Raw genomic sequence first — 5,491 nt, forward strand, 5'->3', positions numbered from 1 at the left:
GCTGCGGGATGAGGAGTCCGGGACCCCTCGGCTTTGTTTCAGCTTCCGAGCAGGATGTCACCTCCAGGACAGGCCATCCGGGTGCCATGGGTGTGCCAGGTGATGCAAAGCATGTTTTAAACTATGGCACAGCTCACCAGCTCTGGATTTTCTTCTTCTTCAAGGAAAGACCCCGCAGTGTTCAGCAAGCCAGGAGCCTCGCCCAGACCTGGGCACGCTTAGCCAGGCAAAGGGAGGCATTCCCGACAGCCTCCCCAAAATGGGGCAGCTTCCCCACTCCTGCCAGCCTTGGCTGAGAGGGCTCGAAGCTTTTAGGACCCACATCCCCGTTCAATTCTTGCTGCGAGCTGAGATGGATGCTCAGAACTACGTCAGGTCATCACCTCTGATGGCCACCAAGCAGACTCCTGAGCAGCTCTCTGTCCTGTGTCCCCAAATCAGGAACTGCATCAGGAATGACAGCCTGGCGAGCTGGGGCAACAACCAGAGACCTCATCTGACAGAGGGATCGGGGCTTGTGCTGTGTCAGAGCTTGCTCAGGGATCTGTGCCTGCCCTGTGTCCCCCCTTCCTCCGCAGCACAGCACAGCAGGGATGCACCAACATCACCCCTCATGTCCCTCAGGGTCTCAGAAGTGACACATCCGGGAATGCTGCCCTGGTACCCACTGTGCTGGGTGGACCCTGATCCATCCCTGGCCCCTCTGGCCCCAGCTGTGCCCAGGCTGATGGAGCTCCTGGCTAACACCAATCGCTGTTCTCCCTCTTCATCCCAGCATGGAAGGGGGTCTGTGCTTTCCTTCTTCTTCCCTTTTTCTCCCTTGTTGGAGGTCACACCCCCCTGTTACATAACCAGCAGCCAGCTCTGGGCAGAGCAAGAAAACCCGACACTCACATAACCTGCCAGGCTCTCTCCAGCAGGGATTATTAAGTCATTAGAGTCTGTTAGCAAATTTTCCCGAATACTTTTTGCCTCTTCCCAGGGGCACCTTGATGGTTAATGACCCCAAACTACAGGCTGGGCTTAAATTCACCCACTCCAGTCAAACAACCTCCAGTGATCCTCAGGGTGTGGGAGAGATGTGGAGGGAGGGGTCAGGAGAAAATTCCCTGAAAAGGATGCTCCTGTTGAGTGGCAGAGGGAGGGAAGGGTTGGCAGAGGGGAAGGGGAGAGGTGCCCACCCCAGGGAGGGGTGAGGGGGTGATCCCCATCCTCCCTCAGTAACACACACCCGCTTTTCTCCTCGGCTGAGCTGGCAGCCCAGGGCGATATTTCTAACAGGCAACTGTATTGCCTAACTGGAGACAGAATAAAAAGTAATCATAAAAAAACCAGTCAGGCAGGCCAGTTGAGTCGAGAGGAGATCGGTTTCACCCACCTGCAGCTGACTTGTCCTCACGTTCTCAGGCTGAGCAGTGTGCACATCAACACCCGAGGATCTGAGGCTGGTGACAGGGGACACCCCCGGGCCCCAAACCCCCACCCAGGAGCAGCATCAATTCGAAATCCACCCTTTTATCAAGGTGCCCCTCACATTTTTGTTCCTGTTGAGAAGCAAAGTCTGGAGGAAGGGCTACAGCTGCCACCCAAGGCGTAGCTAAAGGGGAAACCCCACACAGACTCCTCTTATTTTAGACCCATGCCTTTTAAAAAGAAAATTATACACTTAAAAGGATTTCTGATCCATCTGGCATTTAGAGAAGCTGTCATAATTTTTATGGATATCAGAAAGACTAGCAATAATAATGAACTGATGGCTACCAAAGTGTGCCTCCAGGTAACTCTGAATAATTTCCACTCGGATAAGCAGTACAGCTCTCTGATCCCCATGACCCCACAGCCTTGAAAGCCCTTTAAAAGACCAGAGGAGGCCGTGATTTCCATCCCAAGCCCTTTTGGGTTAATATCTGTGAGGAAGTCACCTGGGTATATCCAACATGAGGTTCAGCACTGGCATGGGGCTGCAGAAAATGCCCTGATTTCCCAGGCAAGTGGTGTCAGCAGACACTGGAGCTCCCCAGGCATCCATCCCACAGCTCCCAGGACAGGGGATGGAGCCTTGCAATGGATCCCCCTGGCAGGGACCAGAGATTCCTCAGTGTCACCAACCCCTTCCCCACTGGGCAGAGACCAGGGAACCAGCGAGTCAAAAATTCACCTTCCTTCCAAAGTTGCTCGTGGAAGGAGATTTGTCACAGGAGCCTGTTTGCTCCAGAAATAAATCTCCCTTTAAGGCAGGTAAATCTCAGGCAGAATCTGTAAGATACCCTAATGTGGCATTAAGCTGAAGTTAAGGTTATATTCCTCCAGGGATGCCAGATGGGATTTGCTTTCCTTGAAGACAGGACACATATTTTAACTTTAATGGGTTGATGGAGCCCCTTTTATCTTGTAAATATGAATGAAGAAGGGGGAGCTGTTAAATAAATGGAGGGGTTTTACCTGAACCTTTTTCCCTGTCACTGGCTTGGACTGTGCTAAAGACCTTTGTTTTCTCAGCGGGAAACTCACTCAATCATTCAGAAAGGGAACTAAATGCCTTTGGAGAACATAACCTTTATTTTCCAGATAAATGGTTCACTCAGAGCAATTTGCATGTGGGAAGCTGGTATATGGCACAGGGAAAAAAAATTATATTTAAAACCCAATAGCGATGTAGGTCATGATACAAACATCTACTGCTGGGATGACTTCTCTGGGGTTGGAGAGTTAGGGAGCTCAAGGCAATGTAAAAGGATGGGGAGGGTTTGTGCAGCAGCTGTGCTCGGGGCTGAGTGGGCAGATGGAGGAGTGAACTAATCCACAGTGGTCCAGATAAAAGGGGTTGGGCCCTGGGAAGATGCAGGCAACCAGATGAGGAACTCTGCAAACGGGTCCCACCACCCAAGGCCCGCTCCGCAGCCTTGTCCCCAAGGCTGGCTTTGCAAACCCATCCCAGCCCCTCTCTCTTTCCAGAGTTGATACCACCAGAGGTGTCCCAGTCTCCGGCAGCTGTCACACCAACCCCAGTGACGCTTGGCTGAAGAGGGGACCCTGCCCAAGCACAATTCCCACAGCAAAGCCAACCGAGGGAGCTGCTGCTGCCACACCAACAGGGAGGGACAAACCAGCATTCGAACCATTGAGTTCTGATGGCTCACCTTGCTCCAGCAGCGGGTTTCCCTAAAGTTCTCCAAATCAGTGCACCCCAAAACTTCTCATGCCCCTGTCTAAGCTGCTGAGAACGGACCCACTGATCCAAATCACCTGATCCAGCCCAGAAACAGCCCCCAGACTTCCAGCCCTTAGGCTGGGAACCACAGCCATGCTCTCTAAAGTGACAAAGGACCCTACAAGGCATCGACCCCGCTCCAGGTTGTGCCCTGCGATGGCGTGGAGGAGGCAGAGCCTGGGAAAGGCGCCGGGAGCAGCTGCAGCGGAGCCTGGTGCCAAGCCCAGCTGCTCGTTAATTAGGGTAACATGTTGTCTCTTGTACACACCTCCAAAGACGCTGCATTAGCTTGATAAGTATTTAACACTTGGCACAGGGGGAAATTTCCACTTAGCATCCAGCAGCGCTGAGCGGCAGGGAGGGAAAGGTGGCACAGGCAGGGCAGGAGGCGGCACAGCCCTGGGCATCCAGCCTTGCCCTCTGGGACAACACCAGGCAGCAGCAGGGGGGTTTATGGGCTCTGCCATCACACTGGGAGCTTCCCAGGACAAAGCCCCAGCTCTGCTCTGGGTTTAATCCACCCTTCTCCTGGGGGTTGTGGCTGCTCGTGCCTCTCTTTGAGAGGCTTTTGGAGCGAGCTGGCCGTGACGGGCCCGCTGTGCCGCGCTCATTGTGCCGGGGTGCAGGTACCGTGCAAACACACTGCCAGGGCCAATGTGCTGCTGCCTGCGAGACATCTTCATCCCCACGGCTGCCTTCCTGCATGGGGCTGCGGGAAAAAAGGGCCACACTCAGCTCCTGGGACAGTGGGATATCCCCAGAGCTGAGGGAAACCGAGCTGGGATCTATCGAGCCTGCAGGAAAATGGTCATTGCTGCAAAACTCACCTTTTGCAAGCACAATTCCCTCCAGAGTGTGCAGAGATCAGGGTGATCAGACTCTCTCCAGCTTTGGGGACTCATCCCAGCCACACATAAATTGGGGGAGCTGGTCCCAGCCCATCGGGCACTCCCCAAGCCTTACACAGGGCCAGGCAGCAGCCCAGCCTCTTTCCACCACCAGGTTTTATTAGTATTTTCCATATGTTTCAATGCAGATAAATCTTTTGTCTGAATCGAAATCAGTAATTATGAGTCAGTGTTAGCACACAGCGAGTGAGTCAGGCACAGAGGCATTTTTGCCTCGTACCCTCAAGGTCTAAGACACTTCACTCTCCTGAGCCTCCCGTGTGTGGTCTTTGTTCAGGGCTTTCACAAACTTCATGGGCAATCCATCAGCGAGTTCAGCAGCAACCCCCAGCCAAAGCTGCCACCTTCTCCTCAAATCCTCGGGGTGGGAAAGCACCTTCAGCACCTGGGAAATGCACAGGTGGTCCCTGCTCACTCCATGCCCTGTTTGCTTGTCTTCAGCTCTGGCAGGACGTGGGTTGTTAGAGGGGAAGTTTTATTGATGGGTGTGGCTGGTTGGAGATGTGTCTCCCCACTCCCTTTGATCCCCCCAACTCATCTCCTTACCCCATCTCCTCTCCTTACACCCCCGTGGAGTTCAGCCCCATCCTTCCCCCCACTGTGGCACTTCATCCTCCCACATACCAGGCTCGGGCGACAGAAAAATGATCAAACCCTGAGAGGAATCATGGGCTGGAGGTTGGTTTGGTCACCCAGGTGCAAGGAAGGAGCTCCAACCCCACAGCCACCCTGGAGAGCCCATCCCAACGTGGATCCGACTGCTGAGCCACATCTTAAAGATGTGTGGGCAGAGCAGTAATGGCCTAAATCCTGCATCTCTGCAAGGGCCACGTTGTTAATGTCACCAGGGTGAGACTCTTACCACAGTTCTTCTGCTCCCTGGAAAATGTGAGTGGAGCTTCTTTAGGGGCTTTGTCCTAAAAAGACAGGAGGCTCATGGCTCCAAAGGTTATTAGCAGGGAGAACACAGTCCAAGATATCCACACATCCAGCATGATCATCTAAACTCCATTTAATTCAGAAGTGCCACAAAATAGTAGCAACGCCCTGACAAGTGCCGCGAGCCAGCACAGCACACACACGGGAGGGAAAACATCCGAACATCCCCACGCTCCTTGTTTGAGCCACAGCAGAGATAAAAATCCCACTGGTGTGACCCAGGAAGGAGCTGTCAGCCCCCAGCTCTGAGCAGAGGAGATTAGCCCAGCGAGCCTGTGTTTGCTTTCTTTGCCTTAAAGCACGCAAAACCCAACAAAACAGACTTTGTTTACTGCCCGTCCTAAACCGCTTAGGCAGGGGGAGATGAGCTGAAAGCTTAGACACGCTGCAGAGCTCCAGCCAGATGTGGTTTCCAATGGCCGAGTTAGGCACC

General features: G+C 53.5%; 1 long non-coding RNA gene across 1 annotated transcript in view; it reads right to left on the minus strand.

The window, feature by feature from the left end:
* LOC108449497 overlaps nt 1-4,357 on the minus strand; it is an 8,122-nt gene extending 3,765 nt beyond the window's left edge. The window contains exon 1 of the long non-coding RNA XR_001865661.1: nt 4,039-4,357. This is a non-coding gene — a long non-coding RNA (uncharacterized LOC108449497). The remainder of the gene's footprint in view (nt 1-4,038) is intronic.
* Nucleotides 4,358-5,491: the final 1,134 nt, after the last annotated feature.

The sequence above is a fragment of the Corvus brachyrhynchos genome, unplaced genomic scaffold (genome assembly GCF_000691975.1).
Source record: "Corvus brachyrhynchos isolate BGI_N302 unplaced genomic scaffold, ASM69197v1 scaffold59, whole genome shotgun sequence".
Taxonomy (NCBI): Eukaryota; Metazoa; Chordata; class Aves; order Passeriformes; family Corvidae; genus Corvus; species Corvus brachyrhynchos.